The 26945-nt window shown below is 42.5% G+C and overlaps 1 protein-coding gene across 1 annotated transcript in view; it reads right to left on the bottom strand.

Annotated features, from left to right (window-relative positions):
* Window positions 1-603: 603 nt before the first annotated feature.
* Window positions 604-26945, bottom strand: part of LOC139367570 (serine/threonine-protein kinase 35-like) — a 57485-nt gene continuing 31143 nt past the window's right edge. The window contains exon 3 of the mRNA XM_071105823.1: window positions 604-670. The gene's annotated coding sequence lies outside the window, so the exon portion shown is untranslated. The remainder of the gene's footprint in view (window positions 671-26945) is intronic.

The raw sequence follows: 26945 nt of genomic DNA on the forward strand, positions 1-26945 counted from the left end.
GCCTGTATGAAATGCATTTATTAAACTGTTGTTAGAATGTTGACGTCAAGAAGACATTGACTTAACACGGCTTTTCTAGTGTTAAGGAAATAGACTATTGGCTCATATAGAAGCCTGTCTCTAATAAGCACTGGTTGTGTTCAGTGATTGACTGTATGCCCCAACTCTGACCTGTCACCCATTCAGTGATCTTTCTCCCATTGCCACTAATTTCAACAACAGGAGGCGCTATTTTATATGTTGAAGAATGATCCATGCACTTTCCTTAGAGAAGATTGTGTCAAAAAACCATTGTAAAAAACAATGCCGGCTCGATGATGTAGTGCTCATTAAATCAACTGAAGGACACTCTCTTTGTTTTCCACTTTATAGATGGGCACGGACACACGGTACATCTTCAGGCAATATAGCTGTTGCATAGGCCTATTACTCACCATAGTCCTGTTTTGACATCTTAAATATATGTTTTTGCCATCCTCCTACACCATGGAGCTGGAACCTTACAGTGATAATTCATACCAGGGCCCAAGTCCCATGAAAACCAGTGACAAAACTAGCCTGGATTCTCTATTATGCATCTGTCCGTCGGCTTCGATGTGGGCAATGTGTTTGGAGTCCTTGTCTTTTGAGCCATGGGCAGCCAACTCAGAGATTAGAAGACCAACTGGAGCTGTAAGGAAAGAGAGAGACTAAAAGACGACCACTCCTCAACTAAATTCACAGGTAGAAGAATTCATATGTGGTGCAACTTCATCTATGTCTTTGTCTGTTGTGGATAGACCATGTTTGTGGCACAGGGTGGGGGGGGGTGGCTATATAACCAACCTGTTGAACTATACACGGTAATGCTCAAACCTCCAGGTTGTAGATAACTGTGAGATAATTGCACTTTCATTTTGGTACATGGCATATTCATTTTAGACTAGAGTTATCTAATATGGCCCTTGAAGTTTGAAATGTTGAGAGGCTGTCTGCGCTCTTTAAAGGTCCTTTAAAAAAAATTGTGTCAGTTCTAGGTGAGTAAGTATAAAAAAGAGAAATACTTAGAAAGCACATTGTACTACAGAAATCAACTTTAAGAATGAGGCTATGATAATGTACAGGGTTTGAGTCTCGTTTTTACCCTAAAGAATGGCTTGATGATTCTCTTAATAATGTAGCAAATACAGACACCAGGTCAACCAGATGGTATCAATACACCCAATCACTACAAAGAAACAGCTGTCCTTTCTAACTCAGTTGTCGGAGAGGAAGGAAAACACTATGGGAGGCCAGTGGTGACATTAAAAACATTACAGAGATGAATGGCTTTGATAGCAGAATAGCAGATCAACAACATTGTAGATTCTCCACAATTCTAACCTAAATGACAGAGTGAAAAGAAGGAAGCCTGTACAGAATAAAAAATATTACAAAACATGCATCCTGTTTGTAATAATGCACAAAAGTAAAAATGCAAAGAATGTGGCAAAGAAATAAACTTAATATCTGTAATGGCCCTAGGTGTAGCTGGTGTAGAGAGTCAGACGCAGGACAGCAGATATGAGTAATCAAACATACTTTAGTCAATATACAAAGTAACAAATCCATGTACACCATGACAGACCCGAAAATACAAATAAACAATCACTCACAAAAACCATGGGGGGAACAGAGGGATAAAAAATGACAGGTGGTTGTGGGATTGAAAACAGGTGTGTGAAACAAAGACAAAACAAATGAAAAACTGGATTGGCGGTAGCTAGAAAGCCGGTGACGTCGACCACTGAACGCCGCCCGAACAAGGAGAGGGACCGACTTCGGCGGAAGTCGTGACAATATCCTGAATGCAAAGTGTTATGTTTGGGGCAAATCCAACACAACACATCACTGAGTACCACTTTTCATATTTTCAAGCATGGTGGTGGCTGCATCATGTTATGGGTATGCTTGTCATTGGCAAGGACTTGGGAGGTTTTTTTAAATAAAAAGAAACAGAATAGAGCTAAGCACAGGCAAAATCTTAGAGAAACATTGAATGTTCCTGAGTGGCCTGGTTACTGTTTTGACATAAATCAGCTTGAAAATCTATGGCAAGACTTGAAAATGGCTGTCTAGCAATTATCAACAAGCAACTTGACAGAGCTTAAAGATTTCAAAAATTAACAATGTGCAAATATTGTACAATCTGGGTGTGCAAAGCTCTTCGAGACTTACCCAGAAAGACTCACAGCTTTAATCAGTGCCAAAGGTGATTCTAACGTGTGAATACTTACGTAAATGAGATATTTCTGTATTTCATTTTCAATAATTAGAGTGGGGCAGTGGTCTAAGGCACTGCATCACAGTGCTAGCTGTGCTACTAGAGATCCTGGGTTCGAGTCCAGGCTCTGTCGCAGCTGGCCATGACCGGGAGACCCATGGGGCGGTGCACAATTGGCCCAGCATTGTCGGGGTTAGGGAAGGGTTTGGCTGGGCACAGTGCATGCTGATATGGTTGTTTCTTCTGACACATTGGTGCAGCTGGCTTCCGGGTTAAATGGGCAGTGCGGCTTGGTTGGGTTGTGTTTCGGAGGATGCATGGCTCTCAACCTTTGCCTCTCCCAAGTCCGTACGGGAGTTGCAGCGATGAGACAAGACTGTAACTACCAATTGAATACAAAAAATAAATAAAAAGGTGTAATTAGTGGTCTGGCAATTAGAAACTAAAAGTTCAGGTCTTTTTACAGAAAAATAGGAGGTGCTGCCAATCCTTCTATCTCTCTTTACCTCAAACTCAAATTACCTGGGGGCCAATGTGATAAGCCTACTTATTCTCATGGAGGTAATTTCCAATATTGCCAGCATTGTGCAAAATAGTGAAAAAAAGATGATCATATACTGGGGGCTCATTCACTTTTTTACCTGTATTCACTGTTATTAAATTGAGTTTATTGTGATGGCTGTGCCAGTTTAGGTGGTCTGTGGTTGCTTCAAAAAAATATGGCCTGTAACATGCCATAGTTATAAAACTATTTTTGCACATGAATTGATTCCAAATAGTATAGAAATCCTCTTGAGGACCTAATATAGCAATCAGATATCAGTCTAAGGGCCACAAAAAAATCATCTTGATGACTTAATATAGCAATCAGATATCAGTCTAAGGGCCACAAAAAAACAGCTTGTGTACCTAATGTAGCAATCAGATATCAGTCTAAGGGCAACAAAAAAATCAGCTTGTGGACCTAATGTAGCAATCAGATATCAGTCTAAGGGCCACAAAAAAATCAGCTTGTTGACCTAATGTGGCTCCCGGCCTTGAGTTTGAGACTCTATTTTGCTGTTTACCTCACTGAACTTATGGTCATTAATCCACACCGGTTGCATTGTCTTAAGCCGGGTGTACACTAAACAATTTTGGCCCTGATTTTACTGTCCCAGACACTCATTTCATGTGAGAGGGTCAGAGATGCAACTTGAGGGCAACCAATCCCATCTTTGAGCAGTCTCAGACGTCCCGATATTTTTAAACATGTTTCATTTTATTGGCCCAAAATCTGCTCTTGTAGTGTGAGATGTCTAACAACAAGCTTTGAGAACAGTGATCAGCAACAGCCAATAAGAGCTCGCTAGAGAAGAAGCCAGTGACATGATAACATTTGGCATCCCCCAGAATGTGTAAACTCGAGCAGGAGCAATCACTACTAGTGGTTTGTGTTTGTACTTGCGTTTAACCAAAAATTTGGCAAGACAACAGGAAAGACGGTCATTCAATATGAGAGGCTCAGCGATGTTAGAATTTTTTAAGTCGTGTAGTGTACACCTGGCATTAGACTACGGGATAACCCATACAACTTACAAAATGCTTTTTTGTAGCTTTTGTGACTATGTATGTGTGTTTTCTATACCTGCTCTCTCCTCTCCCTGCTGGCTTTAAAGACGCTCCACACCCCTTAGCTGCAACCCTTCTAATTTGGTGTACCCTGCTCGCACAACATATGTGGAATTCATAAGAGGTTGGTGGCCCCTTGGGGAGGACGGGCTCGTGGTAATGGCTGCAGCGGAATTAGTGGAATGGTATCAAACACATGGTTTGATGCCATTCCATTTGTTCCGTTCCAGCCATTATGAGTAGTCCTGCCCTCAGCAGCCTCCACTGGTGCAAGAATGACTTGCCTAGTTAACCTCTAGCGTCGAGCAATCCCGTATCCGGGAGCATAATCATAGCCTCAAGCTCATTACCATAACGCAACGTTTCCTATTCATGAAAATCGCAAATGAAATGAAATAAATATATTGAAACACAAGCTTAGCCTTTTGTTAACAACACTGTCATCTCAGATTTTCAAAATATGCTTTAACCAAAGCTACACAAGCATTTGTGTAAGAGTATTGATAGCCTAGCATAGCATTAAGCCTAGCATTCAGCAGGCAACATTTTCACAAAAACAAGAAAAGCATTCAAATAAAATCAATTACCTTTGAAGAACTTCGGATTTTTTCAAAGACGAGACTCTCAATTAGATAGCAAATGTTCATTTTTTCCCAAAAGATTATTTGTGTAAGAGAAATAGCTCCGTTTTGTTCATCACGTTTGGCTAAGAAAAAAAAACGAAAATGCAGTCAACACAACGCCAAACTTTTTTCCAAATTAGCTCCATAATATTGACAGAAACATGGCAAACGTTGTTTAGAATCAATCCTCAAGGTGTTTTTCACAATTCTATTCGATGAAAAATCATTCCTGGCAGTCGGTTTCTCATCAAAGGCAAACGGAAAAATACTGCAGCTGGAGATTACGCAATAATTGCGACGGAGGACACCAAGCGACCACCTGGTAGATGTAGTCTCTTATTGTCAATCTTCCAATGATATGCCTACAAATACGTCACAATGCTGCAGACACCTTGGGGAAAACGTGGAAAACGTAAGCTGACTCCTAGCTCCTCCACAGCCATATAAGGAGTCATTGAAATGAGGCGGTTTCAAAAAATGCGGCACTTCCTGATTGATTTTTTATCTGGGTTTCGCCTGTAACATCAGTTCTGTGGCACTCACAGACAATATCTTTGCAGTTTTGGAAACGTCAGAGTGTTTTCTTTCCAAAGCTGTCAATTATATGCATAGTCGAGCATCTTTTCGTGACAAAATATCTTGTTTAAGACGGGAACGTTTTTCATCCAAAAATTAAAAGAGTGCCCCCTATATCGAAGAAGTTAAATAAAGGTTAAAAAAAATTTAAAAAATAAATAAGCAAGGCAAGACAGGCTGTTCCTCTACTAATCTCACTGCAACCCCCCTCCAGGTCTCTGATCACTACTTTGCTTCCTTTTCTCTCCCTTTCCTCCAACCCTCGCTACTCAGCCTCCACCCAGATGGTCATGTGCTGTTGTAATCTTCGATCTCTCTCTCTCTCCTCTTCTATACTATCATCTCTCCCTTCTTTCCTTTCCGCATCCTATGACTCGCACAGTCCTCTTTCTTCCCGGCCGCCTCGGCCCTCCCCTCCTGCTCTGTTTCTGAGTGACTCATAGCGAACTTGCAGAACAGGGCTGCGGGCAACTGAGCGAAAATTGAGGAGAACTAAACATCTGGAGGACATATTATCCTTTCATTCCTTCTCTAACTTCCCTTCCTCTGTATCTGCTGCTAAAGCCACTTCCTATCACTCTAAATTTCAAGCTTCTGCCTCTAACCCTAACAAACTATTTTCCAACTTCTCCTCCCTCCTTAATCCTCCAGCTCCTCCACCTCCCTCCCTCTCTGGGACGACTTTGTCAACCACTTTTAAAACAGTGGGGCCTCCTCAGAGGAGGAAGGGGAGAGCCATCCTCCTCAGTGAAGTTCATAAAATAGTGAAACATTAAAGTTATCCTTTTTAGATAAAACTATACTAAATATATTCACGTCACCAAATAATTGATTAACTTCTTGATCCTACTTGAGACGCAGATGTCTCAACTAGGCACCTGGAAATGCAAATGCGCTACGCTAAATGCTAAATGTACTCGTTAAAACTCAAACGTTCATCAAAACACACATGCAGGGTATTGAATTAAAGCTACACTCGTTGTGAATCTAGCCAACAAGTCAGATTTTTAAAATGCTTTTCGGCGAAAGCATGAGAAGCTATTATCTGATAGCATGCACCCCCCAAAATACCAGCACGACACGTAAACAACAGATTTTGCGGTAGCCGGCGCTACCCAAAACGCAGAAATAAAATATAAAACATTCATTACCTTTGACGAGCTTCTTTCTTGGCACTCCTATATGCCCCATAAACATCACTATTGGGTCTTTTTTTCGTTTAAATCGGTCCATATATACCCAAAATAGCTTTCTATGGAAGCTGTGTCATTCAGAAAAAAACATCGTTTTTAAACGCTGCGTCATTTTTTTAAATTAAAAAAGTCGACGATAAACTTTCACAAAACACTTCGAAATACTTTTGTAATCCAACTTTAGGTATTAGTAAACGTTTATAATCTATCAAAATGATTACAGGGCGATGTGTATTCAATAGCTCCTCGTCTTCACATCAATGGCTGCCAATGTGCACATTCAAAACATCCTGGTGGAGACCGGAAGAAATTGAATCCAGTTAGTTGGATTTACCAAGAAAAAACTCCCTGGAAAATGACGACAATGGCGACATCGTGTGGAATCTGTAGGAATTGCATGCAGATCCATAATTCATTTTGTGCCCTTTTAACAACCCATGAAAGTGACTTATGGAAATTATTTGTAGCTTTCAGAGAGCAGTTTTTCTTGCGTTTTTCGATGAAACACACGATCTGTTATAGTCACAGCCGTGATTTAACCAGTTTTAGAAACTTCAGAGTGTTTTCTATCCACACATACTAATCATATGCATATACTATATTCCTGGCATGAGTAGCAGGACGCTGAAAAGTTGTGCGATTTTTAACAGAATGTTCGAAAAAGGAAGGGGTAGACTAAGAGGTTTTAACACACTTTGCAATGGTCTACAGTAGCCTCAACAGCACTCTGTTGGGTAGCACCATGGTGTAGCCGGAGGACAACCCTGTCCACCTCTGGGTAAATTGACTTCAATACAAAATCTTGGAGGCTCATGGTTCTCACCCCCTTCCATAGACTTACACAGTAATTATGACAACTTTCAGAGGACATCCTCCAACCTATCAGAGCTCTTGTAGCCTGAATTGACATGTTGTCCACCCAATCAAAGGATCAGAGAATGAATCTCGTACTGAAGCATAAACTACAGCTAGCTACTGTAGTACTGCAGTGCATAAAATGTGGAGAGTAGTTGAGAAGGAGAGAGAAAGATAGTTTGGGTTTTATAAATGTATTGCCACCGGAGCCCGCCGGTGTAACTGCTAAACTGATTGCTGCTGACTTCACTATACTGCATGATTATAGCGGGTTTAGTAGCACGTTAGTTCTAGTAGCTATGTTGAGTATTGTGACAACGATGTAGGCTGTGTGTCGAGGTTAGCAGTCATGACATGAAGGATTGTCTGGCAAAGGTTTTTTCCCCTGGTCACAGACAGCTGATGTGTTGTGCACTGAAGTCCACAATCGAAGGACAAAAGGTGAGAGGAGGAGACGGTGTATATGGATCCGAGAAGGAATTATATATAGAGTGCCTTGCAAAAGTATTCACCCCCTTGGCATTTTTCCTATTTTGTTGCATTACAACCTGTAATTTAAATTAATTTACATTTGGATTTCATGTAATGGACATACACAAAATTGTCCAAATTGGTGAAGTGAAATGAAAAAAAAAAACGGAAAAGTGGTGCGTGCATATGTATTCACCCCCTTTGCTATGAAGAAAAATGGAAAGAATACGGCACCACAACAAACCTGCCAAGAGAGGGCTGCCCACCAAAGCTCACGGACCAAGCAAGGAAGGCATTAATCAGAGAGGCTACAAAGAGACCAAAGATAACCCTGAAGGAATTGCAAAGCTCCACAACAGAGATTGGAGTATCTGTCCATAGGACCACTTTAAGCCGTACTCTCCACAGAGCTGGGCTTTATTGCTTAAAGATACAAAATAAGCAAACACATTTGGTGTTTGCCAAAAGGCATGTGGGAGACTCCACAAACATATGGAAGAAGGTATTCTGGTTAGATGAGACTAAAATTGACCTTTTTGACCATCAAGGAAGACGCTACGTCTGGCACAAACCCAACACCTCTCATCTCCCCGAGAACAGCATCCCCACAGTGAAGCATTATGGTGGCAGCATCATGCTGTGGGTATGTTTTTCATCGGCAGGGACTGGGAAACTGGTCAGAATTGAAGGAATGATGGATGGTGCTAAATATGGGGAAATTCTTGAGGGAAACCTGTTTCAGTCTTCAAGAGATTTGAGACTGGGACAGAGGTTCACCTTCCAGCAGGACAATGACACTAAGCATACTGCTATGGCAACACTCGAGTGGATTAAGGGGAACATTTTAAATGTATTGGAATGGCCTAGCCAAAGCCCAGACCTCAATCCAATTGAGAATCTGCGGTATGACTTAAAGATTGCTGTACACCAGCGGAACCCATGCAACTTAAAGGAGCTGGAGCAGTTTTGCCTTGAACAATGGGCAACATCCCAGTGGCTAGATGTGCCAAGCTTATAGAGACATACCCCAAAAGACTTGCAGCTGTAATTGCTGCAAAATGTGGCTCTACAAAGTGTGGACTTTGGGGGGGGTGAATAGTTATGCATGCTAAAGTTTTCAGTTTTTTTGTCTTATTTCTTGTTTGTTTCACAATAAAAAATATTTTGCATCTTCAAAGTGGTAGGCATGTTGTGTAAATCAAATTATACAAACCCCCGAAAAATCTATTTTAATTCCAGGTTGTAAGGCAACAAATTAGGAAAAATGCCAAGCGGGGCGAATACTTTCGCAAGCCACTGTACAATGAGCTGTTTGTATGTGTCTGGTATGAAAGTTAACTGTTTTTTTCGTGTGATCAGGTATGTATTCATTGCGCCGATTCTGTTAAAACGTTTCTTAAACGGAAGCGAACCAAACAGGGATAAACATACCTGAATTAGTACGATAAAAATTCTAGTTTTCAACTGTTGGACCTAGATCAGCTAGATGCTGGTAAGAGTCTGCAAGGTGGTATTGTATGTGTCACTGTCTGTCACCTTGAATATTTAAAATTCTCTCGACCTGTGCACCTTGTAGCCTCATAGGCTAGGTTGTAGTAACCTTGTGATGAGTACAGGGAAAACTTTCATATGCAGTAGCCTAAAGCTATCAATGTTACATTGAGCTGGGTGAATGGAATATGAATGACAGCCATCCAATATGCTGTAATAGAAATAAGGCCATGTTAATAAATAAATAAATCTTCCTCCCTGATCTTAAACGGCATTGATCGCCACTGTTTGAAAAGAAGTTTGACGACATCCGCTCCTCATTCACTCAGACTATTGAGTCGACTGGTCCCACTCAGAACTACCATACGCCTTGACCTCTTGCTCTCCTCTCTCTCCAGATGAAATCCTGTGACTACAGAGGTCCAGCCGCCTGATCCTAACCAGTCAGGCTTTGAGACGTGTCACTCAACCGAGACTACTCTTCTCTGTGTCACAGAGGCTCTCCGTACTGACTGCCAACGCTGACTCTCCCTCCTCATCCTCCTAGATCTATCCGCTGCCTTTGACACTGTGAACCATTAGGTCCTCCTCTCCACCCTCTCAGGGCTGAGCGTCTCAGGCTCTGCACACTCTTGGATTGCATCCTACCAGGCAGGCTGCTCCTACCAGTTGATGTGGAGAGAATCTGTGTCTGCACCCCGTACTCTTACTACTGGTGTCCTTCAGGGCTCTGTTTTAGGCCCTCTCCTCTTCTCTCTATACATATAGCTCTGTCATATCCTCACATGGTCTCTCCTATTATTGCTATGCAGATGACACTCAACAAATGTTCTCCTTCCCCCCTTCTGACACTCAGGTGGTGTAACGCATCTCTACGTGCCTGGCAGATATCTCAGCTTGGATGTCGGACATCCTTGACAAGACGGAGCTGCTATTCCTCTCGGGGAAGGCCCGCACGTTCAAAGACCTCTCCATCATTGTTGAAAGATCTACGGTTACCTTCTCCCAGAGTGCAAAGCACCTTGGCGTGATCCTGGACAACACCCTGTCGTTCTCTGAAAAACATCAAAGCAGTGACTCGCTCCTGCAGGTTTATGCTCTACAACATCCCTAGAGTACTACCCTACCTCACACAAGAAGTGGCACAGATCCTAATCCAGGCACATCTCCCGTCTGTTCTAATGCAACTGGCTGTTGCCTGGGATCCCCACTAGTGCTTTCAAATCCCTTCAACTTATCCAGAACGTTGCAGCCTGCCAGGTGTTCAACCTTCCCAAGTTCTCCCATGTCACCCAGCTCCTTCGCACACTCCACTGGCTTCCAGTGGAAGCTCACATCCACTACAAGACCATGGTACTTGCCTACGGAGCAGCAATAGGAACTTCCCTTCCCTACCTTCAAGCTATACCCCAACCCAGGCACTCTGTTCTGCAACCTCTGGTCTCTTGGCCCTCCCACCCCTATGGTAGGGCAGCTCCTGCTCAACACAGTCCAAGCTCTTCTCGGTCCTGGCAGCCCAATGGTGGAACCAGCTTCCCCTGAAACTAGAACAGGAGAGGACCTGCCCATCTTCCCGAAAGGACCTGAAACCCTACATCTTCAAAGAGTATTTTAAATAATCCCCCCTCCCTGTCACGAGAATTTTCAATCCCAATGATAATAACTAACAATTACAGTGCCTTGCGAAAGTATTCGGCCCCCTTGAACTTTGCGACCTTTTGCCACATTTCAGGCTTCAAACATAAAGATATATAACTGTATTTTTTTGTGAAGAATCAACAACAAGTGGGACACAATCATGAAGTGGAACAACATTTATTGGATATTTCAATAAAATAAATAACTTTTTTAACAAATCAAAAACTGAAAAATTGGGCGTGCAAAATTATTCAGCCCCTTTACTTTCAGTGCAGCAAACTCTGTCCAGAAGTTCAGTGAGGATCTCTGAATGATCCAATGTTGACCTAAATGACTAATGATGATAAATACAATCCACCTGTGTGTAATCAAGTCTCCGTATAAATGCACCTGCACTGTGATAGTCTCAGAGGTCCGTTAAAAGCGCAGAGAGCATCATGAAGAACAAGGAACACACCAGGCAGGTCCGAGATACTGTTGTGAAGAAGTTTAAAGCCGGATTTGGATACAAAAAGATTTCCCAAGCTTAATACATCCCAAGGAGCACTGTGCAAGCGATAATATTGAAATGGAAGGAGTATCAGACCACTGCAAATCTACCAAGACCTGGCCGTCCCTCTAAACTTTCAGCTCATACAAGGAGAAGACTGATCAGAGATGCAGCCAAGAGGCCCATGATCACTCTGGATGAACTGCAGAGATCTACAGCTGAGGTGGGAGACTCTGTCCATAGGACAACAATCAGTCGTATATTGCACAAATCTGGCCTTTATGGAAGAGTGGCAAGAAGAAAGCCATTTCTTAAAGATATCCATAAAAAGTGTTGTTTAAAGTTTGCCACAAGCCACCTGGGAGACACACCAAACATGTGGAAGAAGGTGCTCTGGTCAGATGAAACCAAAATTGAACTTTTTGGCAACAATGCAAAACGTTATGTTTGGCGTAAAAGCAACACAGCTCATCACCCTGAACACACCATCCCCACTGTCAAACATGGTGGTGGCAGCATCATGGTTTGGGCCTGCTTTTCTTCAGCAGGGACAGGGAAGATGGTTAAAATTGACGGGAAGATGGATGGAGCCAAATACAGGACCATTCTGTAAGAAAACCTGATGGAGTCTGCAAAAGACCTGAGACTGGGACGGAGATTTGTCTTCCAACAAGACAATGATCCAAAACATAAAGCAAAATCTACAATAGAATGGTTCAAAAATAAACATATCCAGGTGTTAGAATGGCCAAGTCAAAGTCCAGACCTGAATCCAATCGAGAATCTGTGGAAAGAACTGAAAACTGCTGTTCACAAATGCTCTCCATCCAACCTCACTGAGCTCGAGCTGTTTTGCAAGGAGGAATGGGAAAAAATGTCAGTCTCTCGATGTGCAAAACTGATAGAGACATACCCCAAGCGACTTACAGCTGTAATCGCAGCAAAAGGTGGCGCTACAAAGTATTAACTTAAGGGGGCTGAATAATTTTGCACGCCCAATGTTTCAGTTTTTGATTTGTTAAAAAAGTTTGAAATATCCAATAAATGTCGTTCCACTTCATGATTGTGTCCCACTTGTTGTTGATTCTTCACAAAAAAATACAGTTTTATATCTTTATGTTTGAAGCCTGAAATGTGGCAAAAGGTCGCAAAGTTCAAGGGGGCCGAATACTTTCGCAAGGCACTGTATTTAAGCTTTGACCAATCTCCAAGGTTTGCAAGACCCTGGGTTTAATAATAATTAGGCAAAGACTCAGCTTATGCAAAAGGTCCGTAAAGTGTATTCATGAAAACGTTCTAAAGTCCATAATACAAAGACATGCCATTTTATAACTCACCCCCTCCCTACCTACTATACGCACTTACCTACACACAAACAGTAGGTGGGATGTATCTTTCCCCATAGTTCTCACCACTCGTTTATCACTACCAAGCTGGCAATTCCATCCTCCCGAGATTAGAGGAACCTTGACAGAACTCCCCTTCCTGTCGTAAGTTTCTCAGAGTTCTAACCAGGTTGTAGTCATACATAGTTTAATTGTTCTCTGTATTTTCCTAGACACACACACACTTTTCTCTCCCTTACTTGTCTCTACTGAACCTTATTGAACTTAAGTTTATCACTTTAATTATTCATTATACATGTTACATAATGTTACATAATCTACATAATTACGTTATAATTACGTTTCAGGGTGGAACTCTTTAGTCATTACCTTAAATATATAAATTCCCTTATCACTCCCCCAACTGGATGTCACTCTGCTAAATGACTAAAATGTAAATGTAAATATGCTCTCCTTCCCTTGGCCCCCTTTCTACATCCCTGACCCCTTTCAGTGTTCTCATTCCTTCCAATGGTGAGAGCCCAGTGCATTGGATAGACCATATCCTATTGTACCTTATCTGGGCTAAGGCGCTGACTGGTCTACCTCTTCTGGCCTACAGCAACCAGGTGATTAGCGTCCTGTGGGCAAAGGATTAGTAGAAATTTGTCCTGGAGGGTATTCATAACATAAACCAGTTCATTAAAGGGCGCTACTCCTTCTTACAAACAACCTAGCCCCCTTTCTTCTCTCAACGCAGGACCTTTTTTTTTTTGACAGATGGATGTCACACCAGGCTTTTTTGGCTCACCATCAAATAACGTCTGAATGGACACGTCAAAGGATGCAGATTGTGACACAACAGTCTCGTAAATGATGCACATAGTAGATTAACTTTAGGTAAGTAAACACACCAGAGAGCATTAGTGACAGAGGTGCCATGGCACATCTAATAGGTGTCATAGGTCCTGTTCACACAATGTCAGAGATCAAAGAGGGTGTGCTTATTGTGTGGTGTGATGATACACTGTCTACTATTTCATTGCAAAATCACTATTCCTCTTCACTCTCAGTAATCTTTTTCGGATTTTAATCCTGTGTGTGTTCACGCAAGCACAGATGGGCTGTTCCATATTTAGTCTAAATTACTACACATTGCTCTTTTTCAGGGGGGTTACGCAACAATGCAATTACATGCTATGTTTCAGTCAGTTTGCTGCACAGGGGAAAACAATTAAATTACCCTAACAATTCCCAATCTAAGATTAAAGATTGACTAAGCAGTGCTGGGATAAAATCAATAATGGACTCTTTTCACTGCGTCAGTCCTATCTGTTTGGCTTATCCAGTCATAGTGTTGTCTCCTCTCCTGCTTGTATGAGCCAATGGCCATCTAGACCAGAGGTTTATAGCTTCTGGGGTTAGGATTGGGTAATTATTCCAATTTGTGTGGGTGTGTGTGTGTTTACAACTTCAAATGTCATATCAACATCAGCTCATAACAACAGAACAGATACAATGCCTGTGATGGCTCATAGAGGGCAGTAATTCATCTGTCAGTTCAGCATCGTGTGTGAGTTAAGTGCTCTGTAGCGTATTGCTTATATCACTCTAACCACTGGCTCCAGCCCAGCTTCCAGCACATATTTTTCTAATTACTAGTGAACACATTGCACTAGTGAACATGTGCTTCTTTGTCTGTGTATTGTAGTGTGTAGTTTTAAAAAAATCACTGATTGGCATACAATACGATATACTTTATTGTCCATTTACATGGAAATTCATTCAAATACACAACACAATATACTACACGCAGCACGGAAAACTGGAAAGTTAGTACACAAGTCAGACATTTACATTTTCACATATTCAAAGTCTGCGGCCATCTGTCCGATGTGTATTGGGCCTGCATCTGTCTTATCGTATGTCACACTGTTCAGCAGCCTGATGGCTGCTCCTATTCGTGGGACCATTAATCTCCTTCTGGAAGGCAGCAGCTCATAACATTGGGCAAGATTGTGTGTGGGGTCATCTGTGATGCGCTTGGCCTTGTTCCTTGCTCATTTATCATAGAGGCCCTGATATGAAGCCCCCTGCACTGCAGCCCGCAGAGCTTGGTCCCCAGGTTCACAATCCGCCTGAGGATACCCTTATTAGCCACTGACAGCCCATCATATTTTTCTTCAGACCTGTTCTTCAGAATACAGAAAATCCACATTTTCACATAATATAAACACTATTATAAACTGGTTGATTCGAGCTCTGAATGATGATTGGCTGACAGCTGTGGTACTGTATATCAGACTGCATACAACGGGTATGACAAAACATGTAGTTGTACTGCTCTAATTACGTTGATAACCAGTTTATAATAGCAATAAGGCACCTCTGGGGTTTGTGCTATATGGCCAATATACCACGGCTAAGGGCTGTATCCAGGCACTCCGCATTGCGTCGTGCATAAGAAAAGCCCTCAGCAGTGGTATATTTTCCATGTACCACACCCCTTCGTACCTAATTGCTTAAATATGGGTCTGGCAATAATGAAAATGAGGTTAAACATGTATTTACTAGAGTTTGCACTTCTGGGACTATTCCATTGGTTCCCTTGTTCCGGGCAATCAAATCAAATGCAGCAAAAGGATTTGACATACAATATATTCACTCGTGATAATCTGAACTGAGTTCAGACATAACCACGATGCCACTTCATTGGAATCTGTCACCGGCTGTTCCTTTATGTGTGTGTGTGTGCGCGCATACGTGTACAGTAAACATGTACTGTCATGTTTGCTACTGCTGCGTCACCTCTCCCAGGGCACAGTGTGTTCAGCAAGACCTGTCCTCTCCTCAGATTACAGCTACGTAGATTGGATTAGGATTAGTAATCTACCTGTGTCCAGACATAACCAGTCCTCGTGTTAATGAGAACCAGGACAGGAAGTGACGTGTGTGTGTGTGGGGGAGGCTAATAAATACACATAAATCAGCGCCCTGTCCCAAAACCCAGAGAGCAACAATACAGCACTGAAGTCCAAAACAGGGTTGTGTTCCTTAGGGCCACAATGTAGCACAACATTATAAAACACAACCTAGGTATCTCTGTTTGGAGTTGAGATTTGGGGAAAGAAAATAACACAATTTATCACATAAGCAATAATAAGCATTTGTTTTTCATGTATCAACAAAGCCCTACAGGTGGCAGTACACATGGCAGGGAGCCCAGTGTATGTATATCAAACTTCAAGAGGAGCTAGAGGCTGATAACGGTTTATCTGTCCATTCACAGTGGTGCAGATCCAACTTTGGACAGTGAGGTGGATGCACAATGACATGTGACAGAGCTATGCTTCGGCCTAGAGTGGCTTGAGAAACAGACTCATACAGTGGCTTGTGAAAGTATTCACCCCCCTTGGCATTTTTCCTATTTTAGTAACTTACAACCTGGAATTAAAATAAAATGTTGGGGGGTTTGTATCATTTGATTTACACAACATACATTTGACATACACTCAATAAATTACGGGTTAGAATAGGTGGTTATGAAAAAATACAGAAAACTTGAGCGTGCATACAAAGGCAATACTTTGTAGAGCCATCTGTTGCCGCAATTACAGCTGCAAGTCTCTTGGGGTATGTCTCTATAAGTTTGGCACATCTAGTCACTGGGATTTTTGCCCATTGTTCAAGGCAAACCTGCTCCAACTCCTTCAAGTTGGATGGGTTCTGCTGATGTACAGCAATCTTTAAGTCATACCGCAGATTCCCAGAGCTGCCAGTCTGCATGGAGCAGCCAGAGCCGCCAGTCTGCATGGAGCAGCCAGAGCCGCCAGTCAGCATGGAGCAGCCAGAGGCGCCAGTCGGCATGGAGCAGCCAGAGCTGCCAGTCAGCATGGAGCAGCCAGAGCCGCCAGTCTGCCAGGATCCGCCAGTCAGCCAGGATCTGCCAGTCAGCCAGGATCCGCCAGTCAGCCAGAATCTTCCAGATCCGCCATTCAGCCAGGATCCGCCATTCAGCCAGGATCCGCCAGTCAGCCAGGATCTGCCGGAACCGCCAGTCAGCCAGGATCTGCCAGAACCACCAGCCAGCCAGGATCTGCCAGAGCCAACTACCTGCCTGAGCTTCCTCTCAGTGCTGAGCTTCCTCTCAGTGCTGAGCTTCCTCTCAGTGCTGAGCTTCTTCTCAGTGCTGAGTTTCCTCTCAGTCCCGAGCTACCCCTCAGTCCCGAGCTACCCCTCAGTCCCGAGCTACCCCTCAGTCCCGAGCTGCCCCTCAGTCCAGTGGGGCCCTTGGTGAGGACTACTAGGCCAAGGTCGGCGGCGAGGGTCGCCTATCTAAGGACACAAGGCAAATGGACTAAGACTTTGTTAGAGTGGGGTCCACGTCCCTCGCCGGAGCCGCTAACCGTGGACAGACGCCCACCCAGACCCTCCCCTATGGGTTTAGTTGTGCGGCCGGGAGTCCGCACCTTGGGGGGGGGGGGTTCTGTCACGCCCTGGTCTTAGTATTTTGTGTTTTCTTTATTATTTTGGTCAGGCCAGGGTGTGACATGGGTTTTTTATGTGGTGTGTTTTGTCTTGGGGTTTTGTTAGGTATTGGGTTTGTGGCTTAGTGGGGGTATCTAGCATAGTCTATGGCTGTCTGGAGTGGTTCTCAATCAGAGGCAGGTGTTTATCGTTGTCTCTGATTGGGAACCATATTTAGGCAGCCATATTCTTTGAGTGTTTGGTGGGTGATTGTTCCTGTCTCTGTGTTTGTTGTCACCAGATAGGCTGTATAGGTTTTCACATTACGTTTGTTGTTTTTGTATTGTTTGTTTTTTCATCGTCATTAAACATGTATCAAGAATACCACGCTGCATTTTGGTCCGACTCTCCTTCACCGCAAGAAAACCGTAACAGGTTGGGTGATTGTGGAGGCCAGATCATCTGATTCAGCACTCCATCACTCTCCTTCTTGGTCAAATAGCCCTTACACAGCCTAGAGTTTGGTCATTGTCCTGTTGAAAAACAAATTATAGTCCTAAGCGCAAACCAGATGGGATGGCTTATCGCTGCAGAATTATATGGTAGCTATGCTGGTTAAGTGTGCCTGACAGTGTCACCAGAAAAGCACCCCCACACCATCAACCCTCCACCTCCATGCTTCACAGTGGGAACCACACATGCAGAGATCTGTTCACCTACTCTGCATCTCACAAAAACACAGCGGTTGGAACCAAAAATCTCAAATTTGGACTCATCAGACCAAAGGACAGATTTCCACGGGTGGGACCTTTCAACTGTGGGACCTTATATAGTCAGTTGTGTGCCTTTTTAAATCATGTCCAATCAGTTGAATTTACCACAGATGGAATCCAATGAAGTTGTAGAAACATCTCAAGGATGATCAATGGAAACCGGATGCATCTGAGCTAAATTTTGATGCTCATAGCAAAGGGTCAGAATACTTACTTAATTAGGTATTTCAGTTTTTTTGTGTTTTTTTTGCAAAAATGTCTAAAAACCTGTTTTTGCTTTGTCATTATGGGGTATTGTGTGTAGATTGATGAGGCAAACAAATAATTGAATCCATTTTAGAATAAGGCTGTTGTCACGTTCTAACCTTAGTTCTTTATTATGTCTTTGTTTCAGTATGGTCAGGGCGTGAGTTGGGTGGGTTGTCTATGTTCTTTTTTTCTATAATTTGGGATTTTCTGTGTTCGGCCTGATATGGTTCTCAATCAGAGGCAGCTGTCAATCGTTGTCCCTGATTGAGAATCATACTTAGGTAGCCTGGTTTCACTTTTGAGTTGTGGGTGTTTATTTTCTGTTCTGTGTTTTGTTGCACCGTTCAGGACTGTTCGTTTGTCGTGTATTGTTTTTGTTTCAGTATTCATTCTTTATTAAATTACAATGAATACTTCCCACGCTGCACCTTGGTCCTCTCTTTCTCCCGACGACAACCGTTACAGCTGTAACGTAATAAAATGTGGAAAAAGTCAAATGGGTCTGAATTCTTTTGAATGCTCTGTACATAACGCACAGTCAATAGCTAAAGACAGTGCTATTCAAGAAGTCTCACTGAGAATGTGTGCTAAATTCCCTGCTCAAAATAAACAGCATTCTCAATCAAAATTGTTGTCAAATTAACAGTCAAAAGAGGAACACTGTCACTGTTTGAATACTCTTACAATACATGCCTCTTTCCTATCTTCCTTGTAGTAATTACTGATCTATAATGTAGTGACTTTAGTAAAGCTTCCACCTTATGTCACCAATCATATATCAGATCAGTGATTACATCAAGGAAGGGAAGAAAGAAGGATACTCTTCAAGACTATTCCAACAGGGCCTGTAGTTTAATGTGGACTATGTAAACAGTTCTGTCTGCCCACGGCCCTGGAGATGCTGTCACCCAGTCTGTCCGTCTGGGACACGTGCTGGGACGAAACGCAGCAACTAAATTTAACAAGTGGGTCAGCTTAGTCCAGTGGGGAGATGGAGAGATCCTGCTGTAGGCGGCTAAACACAGCTGTGCAGAGCTCTTTATTCTGGACATCCTGTACTGTCCTGTCCTGTTCTGTTCTGTGTTGTCTGGGCCCTAAAGGCATGTCCTAAATCTCTCTCACCCCCTTAAAAATCCTTGCTTTAGATTTAGCCAGGAGTATGACGTTTATGTGAGGCTCTTGTCCAGATGGGGTTTTCAAATCTGCTCCTGGAGGGCTACTGGATCTTTTTGTTTCAGTCCATCACTAACACACCTGATTCAAATAATCAACCTGTCAGGGTTTTCAGTTTGGACTGGGTTTTAGGTGTGTGTTACTGCAACGCTGTAATAAAAGAGTTCCAGACTTTTTAAAATTTCACCTTTATTTACCTAGGCAGGTTAGTTAAGAATAAATTCTTATTTACAATGACGGACTACACCGGCCAAACCCGGGCGACACTGGGCCAATTGTGTGCCATCCTATGGGACTCCCAATCACAGCCGGATGTGATTCAGTCTGGATTCGAACCAAGGACTGTAATGCCACCTCTTAAAGTGCCTTAGACCGCTGCGCCCCTCAGGAGCCCAGTTGTCACAGGGAGGGGAATGATTGTCTGCTGATTTAGCTGAAAGTCAAACCCTGTTGAACCCTGTTGTAGAGACGGTAAATGAGTGGTGTGGAACATCCCAGAAGGACTTATTCTTCATCCACTTTACCATAATATTTGACATAAGCCATCTAGCCACTTGCCTGTCAGTCCTATTCGATTGTATTGAATAGCGATTTTATAACTTCCTTTATAATGTCCTCAAACCATATTCAACATTCTGGACTCATTTATACACTATATATACACAAGTATGTGGACGCCCCTTCAAATTAGTGGATTCGGCTATTTCAGCCACACCTGTCAGGTGTATAAAATCGAACACACAGCCATGCAATCTCCATAGAGGATATTGGCAGCAGAATGGCCTGACTGAAGAGCTCAGTTTGTAAAATGTCTGCCCTGCTAGAGCTGCCTCGGTCAACTGTAAGTGCTGTTATTGTGAAGTTGAAACGTCCAGGAGCAACAACGGCTCAGCCGCGAAGTGGTAGGCCACACAAGCTCACAGAATGGTAGCGCTATCGTCCGTATCTTCATGAAACGGATTTCCATGGCCGAACAGCCACACACAAGCCTAAAATCACCATGCGCAATGCCAAGCGTCGGCTAGAGTGGCGCAAAGCTCACCGCCATTGGACTCTGGAGCAGTGGAAAGGAGGAATAATGATATGAGGTTGTTTTTCATGGTTCGTGCTAGGTCCCTTAGTTCCAGTGAAGGGAAATCTTAATGCTACAGCATACAATGACATTCTAGACTATTCTCAGCTTCCAACCTTGTGGCAACAGTTTGGGGAAGTCCCTTTCCTGTTCCACCATGACAATGTCCTCGTGCACAAAGCGAGGTCCATACAGAAATGTTTTATCGAGATCGGTGTGGAAGAACTTGAATGGCCTGCACAGAGCCCTGACCTCAACCCCATCGAACACCTTTGGGATGAATTGGAACACCGACTGCGAGCCAGGCCTAATTACCCAACATCAGTGCCCGACATCACTAATGCTTTTGTGCTGAATGGAAACAAGTCCCCGTAGCAATGTTTCAACATCTAGTGGAAAGCCTTTCCAGAAGAGTGGAGGCTGTTATAGCAGCAAATGTGATATGTCACATAGACGAATGCGTCACAGACGCACACATTTTGGAGAGATGTTTGAGGAAGTTATATGTTGAAGCATTAAAAAGCCACAGGAGTTTCAAACCCCACAATAGTGTTGTTGGTGGTGTGCGTGCGCACGTCTGTCTGTCTGTCCAAGTGTCTGCCTGTCTATCTATGGGCCTGCATGTTTGTGTGTGCGTACACGCACACATGATTGTGTACCTGTGCGTGTGTGCCAGTCTACAGTACTCTCTGTCCTAACCATGATTTCCTGTCAAAGGCTTTCATGGCGCGTGCCATGTCCAAACCACAGAAGTCCCCTCTTCCCCTTTCTGTCTCTTACAAAACCGGTTAATTTTTTCAATTTCCACCCATTTGAGCCACAGGAGGCTGTAGAACAATGCAGGTGGTATCAACATGTTACTGATCCTCTATTGGTACAAGGGCCAAGGCCTTATCGCACAACAGCCCCTCTCACTCGAATACTCCGCCTGACGTATATACCTACTGTACTACTGGTCTACAAAAGGGTTACTCGGCTGTCCCCATAACGGTTAATAAACTGTTGATGTGCCCTTGAGCAAGGCACTTATCTCTAATTGCCCCTGTAAATCGCTCTGGATAAGAGTGTCTGCTAAATGACAAATCATTGTATTTTTTTACAAATGTAGAACCCTTTGTGGAAAGGGAACCTTTTTAGGTTCTAGATAGCATATTTTTTTTCTAAATGTGAAGTTACTTTAGACAGAAACAAAAGTAGGGAGGTTGGTCGGGGAGGATGGGTTGGCGTAATCCGCGACTGTCTGGCAATCCAAAGGCTGCGTTTTCGAGTCGCATCGGGACAACTGTAGCATTTTAGCTAACCTTTCCCTTAACCCTTATTTCAAACGTAACCCAATTCACCTAAACTGCTACTTAAATACACCTAACCTTTGTCGTTTTAGTTCTCCTAACCACCAAGGTACATTTTCTCCATAAATCTCTTTTTTTTGTGCAACAAGCAACCTGCTTAGAGGTTGACGTGTAATAGTATTTGTCCTCCAAGATGTATGATACTATACGTCATATCATTTTTATGACATTGTATGATTGTTATTCCTATCATAATGTCACCAAACATAATGTAATATATCATACTAAATGGAATGTCACAGAATAATATGAATTGCCCTGAGACCACATTGGAATACTATACAAACGGTTCTGCAGTGGAAGATACCAATCAAGAGGCAGGTAAAGGGGTGAATCCTAAGTGCCACTCAAGTCAAATTTTCTCTTAGTTATGCATTGTTGTCAAAGGGAGAGTAAGTACAAATTTGACTTAAGTGAAAGTTGGGATTGGCCCCTTTAGCCTTTACTGACATGCTAAACTCCCCTCTCTATAAAGTCATCATGGATCAGCTCTTGGCCCAATAGTGATTGGTCAAAACGGAGGATATGGGCATATTGGTGAACATATGAATGGTATTACTCACACATTACTTCAACAAATTAATGTAAAGCATATACAGTGCCTTCAAAAAGTATTCATACCCCTTGATTTATTTCACATTTTGTTGTGTTACAGCCTGAATTCAAAATTGATTAAATTAATTTATCACCCATGTACACACATACATACACACATACCACATATATATATTTTTAGCTAATTGATTGAAATTTAAATAAAGAAACATCTCATTTACATAACTATTTCACACCCCTGAGTCAATACATGACCTTTGCCAGTCTTTCTGCATAAGCTTATAAGAGCTTTTCACAGCTGGATTGTACAATATTTGCACATTGTTCTTTTAAAATTCTTCAAGCTCTGTCAAGTTGGTTGTTGGTCATGGCCAGACAGCCATTTTCAAGTCTTGCCATAGATTTTCAAGAAGATTTAAGTCAAAACTTTAACTAGGTCCCTCAGGAACATTCAATGTCGTCTTAGCAAGCAACTCCAGTGAATATTTGTGTTTTAGGTTATTGTCCTGCTGAAAGGTGAATTCGTCTTCCAGTGTCTGGTGGAAAGCAGACTGAAAAAGATTTTCCTCTAGAACGTTGCCTGTGCAAAGCGCCATTGAATTTATTTTGATCCTATCCCGGTCCTTATCGATGACAAGCATACCCATAACATGATGCAGCCACCACTATGCTTGAAAATATGGAGAGTGGTACTCATTAAAGTATTGGATTTGCCCCAAACATAACACTTTGCATTCAGGACAAAAAGTTAATTGCTTAGCCACATTTTTTCAGTATTATTTTATTGCCTTGTTGCAAACAGGATGCATGTTTTGGAATATTTTTAAGAATACTTCCTTTTTACTCTGTCAATTAGGTTAGTATTGTGGAGTAACTAAAATTTTGTTGATCCATCCTCAGTTCTTTCCTGTCACAGCCATTAAACTCTGTACCTGTCCTCATGGTGAAATCCCTGAGCAGTTTCCTTCCTCTCCGGCAATTGAGTTAGGAAGGGCACCTGTATCTTTGTAGTGACTGAGTGTATTGATACACCATCCAAAGTGCAAAGTGCAAAATAACTTCACCATGCTCAAAGGGATATTTAATGTCTGTTTTTCTTTTTACTTACCCATCTACCAATAGATGCCCTTTTTTGCAAGGCTTGGAAAATCTAACTGGTCTTTGTGTTTGAATCTGTGTTTGAAGTTCACTGCTCGACTGAGGGACCTTACAGATAATTGTATGTGTGGGGTACAGAGATGAGGTAGTGATTCAGAAATCATGTTAAACACTATTATTGTACACAGAGTGAGTCCATGCAACTAATCATGTGACCTGTTAAAGATGCACTATGCAGAAATCACTCCGGCCATTTCCTGGTTGCTAAAATTCTAATAGTTCACATTATTTCAGTTTATGTGAAAAAATAAGCAAGTAGTGTAGAGAATTATTGTAAAACCGCTGTGGAATATCTTTTCTATAACCATAAATATTGTATTTTCAGCTGGTGTACAAAAACAAAAGTAAACGTCCCAAAAACAAAACTTGAGAATGTGAAGCATAGAAATAGCGCTCATAGAACAGATCTACCACTTCTTACACTTGCTTTAAATGAGAACTACAGATCTATAACACATTTCTATGAGAATTTTGTCAGGTCGCCAAAAACGTTAAATATTGTAGCATTAAGCAACTTTATACTCCTGAACTTATTTAGGCTTGCAATAACAAAGGGACCTGATTACTTATTGACTCCAGACATTTAAGCTTTTCCATTTGAAATCATTTGTAAACATTGTGTGTGTGCCAGTGACACACAATCTCACTTTAATCCATTTTAAATGTGGAAAAGGTCAAGGGGTGTGAATACTTTTTTACAGTGCAAGTTTACATGGAAGCTTCAGTGTGCCACAGTAGTGTTATATCAGACACACGTTATACAACTGTTATGACCTGCTGTAAGTGACAGGTGTTTTGTCACTTTCATAACAGTGCAGTGTAGCCTCTATATTGGGTGTCTTTACTGTGCATTACCTGATCTAACATGCTTCTCCTGCAGGGTATTTCATATGTGAGAACATGCTTGGCTACAGCACAAGTAAGAGTGGGAACCTGAAACTCCCTACTCTACTTACATTGCATTTACTCGCTTCAGGTAAAGTATTTACTGTATGTATGGCCTGTATGCAGCCCATACAAAAACATACAGCGTGTAACCAACTGTAACCAATGTGGGCAGAGGTGGATGTGTGTGGTTGTGGTCCGTTAGTGTGTGTTATGCAAGCCTGTAAGTCTCATTGTTTCCATGAGTATGTGTACATGTGAAGATGTGTATATGTCAGTATGTCTAGACATTGACATGTCTGCACATGCGTTTGTGAGAGTGTTTGCATTCCTACTACGAGGAGGGGAGGGTATTCAACTACGTGTCACTGACATCACTGCGACCCAGACGATCTACTCAGCTGTCCCATACCTGCTTTTTGACCCTCGCTCACTCACTTTCTCTCTGCAGCTCCATGGGGATAGCAAGATCCACTCTCACCCCTCCCCTCTCTCCTTTTCAAATACGGTTACGTATCTCTAGCGCTCGCTCTCTCCCCCTCCCGTCCTTTCCTATGCCCATGTTAAATTTCACTCTGTACACCGGCACGTACCCCTGTTAAAGACTGGTACTCTGTTTTATAGGCGACGCTCGCTTCCTGTTTAATCTCTCAGCTGTACACAGTTAAAGCTCTCTCTCTTCCTCTCTTTTCCCCACCTCTATTTTGATCACCCTTCTGAGTGCTGCTGAGTCATTAACTTTCTCAACAATTTTCTATACAAAAATTTAAATAACAAAAATGAGAGCGCGGAAGATAGAATAGTTAATAAAATTGTGGGAAATCATTGACTCCTATGGTTTGTGACAGTTTGTCTGATGAATTTTTTTAAAATTTGAATTAGAATGAAAAAATACAAATATTGCTTACGAAGATAAATGCTTTCCCAAGCGAATTGTGATTACTTAACTGATTGATCAGACAATGTGAATGTAGTTGCAATGCATATACTGTATGTATGTCATACGCTGTTGTGTCATGCATCTCTAAGGCCTACACTGTATATAGGTGACACAGAGGGAAAGAAACTATTGCACCTGGTGAAAACATGCAAACCTGTGACACACAACTCCAGATGGCAGTTTCTCGCCCTACAACTTCTGTGGCTTCTGTACTGTTGTCCAAACCGCAGTTTCTTTGTGACCACAATATTTATTTAATGTTGTACTCCTAGCAAGGTGCTTTAGGTAGAACTGAACTTGAACAGGACAAAATGTACAGCAGCAGCTGTCTACATGATCTTAAAACTCCATCCTATATTGAACATAAATTAAGAATCCTCCCCAAATCCCTTTTTAAAAGCTGCAATATGTCACTTTTTGGGTGACCAGACCAAATTCACATAGAAGTGTGTGTTATAGATCTGTCATTTTCATTGAAAGTAAGTCTAAGAAGTGGTATGTTCTCTATTCATATGCTTCCCGTTTTGTTTTTGCGTCTTAATTTTGGTTTTGTACACAAGCTTCAAAAAGCTGAAAATACTATATTTTTTGATATTGAAAATATATTTCACAGCGGCTTAGATGGTACAATGATTCACTGCACTATAGATTGCCTAATTTCAGTTTGTGACAAAACAAGCCAACTCTTAGAACTTTAGCAACCAGGAAATGGCTGAATGATTTCTGCATATTGCACCTTTAACCCGTTGAAATGTAATCTCCATTGTAAAGATATTTGGGGGCCCTGGGGCCCTGCCCCGCCCCCCTTTCGGAAAAGCTGACCACGACTCCATTTTGTTGATCCCTGCCTACAGACAGAAACTAAAACAAGAGGCTCCCACGCTGAGGTCTGTCCAACGCTGGTCCGACCAAGCTGACTCCACACTCCAAGACTGCTTCCATCACGTGGACTGGGAGATGTTTCGTATTGCGTCAGATAACAACATTGACGAATACGCTGATTCGGTGTGCGAGTTCATTAGAACGTGCGTTGAAGATGTCGTTCCCGTAGCAACGATTAAAACATTCCCTAACCAGAAACCGTGGATTGATGGCAGCATTCGTGTGAAACTGAAAGCGCGAACCACTGCTTTTAATCAGGGCAAGGTGTCTGGTAACATGACCGAATACAAACAGTGCAGCTATTCCCTCCGCAAGGCTATCAAACAAGCTAAGCGCCAGTACAGAGACAAAGTAGAATCTCAATTCAACGGCTCAGACACAAGAGGCATGTGGCAGGGTCTACAGTCAATCACGGACTACAGGAAGAAATCCAGCCCAGTCACGGACCAGGATGTCTTGCTCCCAGGCAGACTAAATAACTTTTTTGCCCGCTTTGAGGACAATACAGTGCCACTGACACGGCCTGCAACGAAAACATGCGGTCTCTCCTTCACTGCAGCCGAGGTGAGTAAGACATTTAAACGTGTTAACCCTCGCAAGGCTGCAGGCCCAGACGGCATCCCCAGCCGCGCCCTCAGAGCATGCGCAGACCAGCTGGCCGGTGTGTTTATGGACATATTCAATCAATCCCTATACCAGTCTGCTGTTCCCACATGCTTCAAGAGGGCCACCATTGTTCCTGTTCCCAAGAAAGCTAAGGTAACTGAGCTAAACGACTACCGCCCCGTAGCACTCACATCCGTCATCATGAAGTGCTTTGAGAGACTAGTCAAGGACCATATCACCTCCACCCTACCTGACACCCTAGACCCACTCCAATTTGCTTACCGCCCAAATAGGTCCACAGACGATGCAATCTCAACCACA

The sequence above is a fragment of the Oncorhynchus clarkii genome, chromosome 16 (genome assembly GCF_045791955.1).
Source record: "Oncorhynchus clarkii lewisi isolate Uvic-CL-2024 chromosome 16, UVic_Ocla_1.0, whole genome shotgun sequence".
NCBI lineage: Eukaryota > Metazoa > Chordata > Actinopteri > Salmoniformes > Salmonidae > Oncorhynchus > Oncorhynchus clarkii.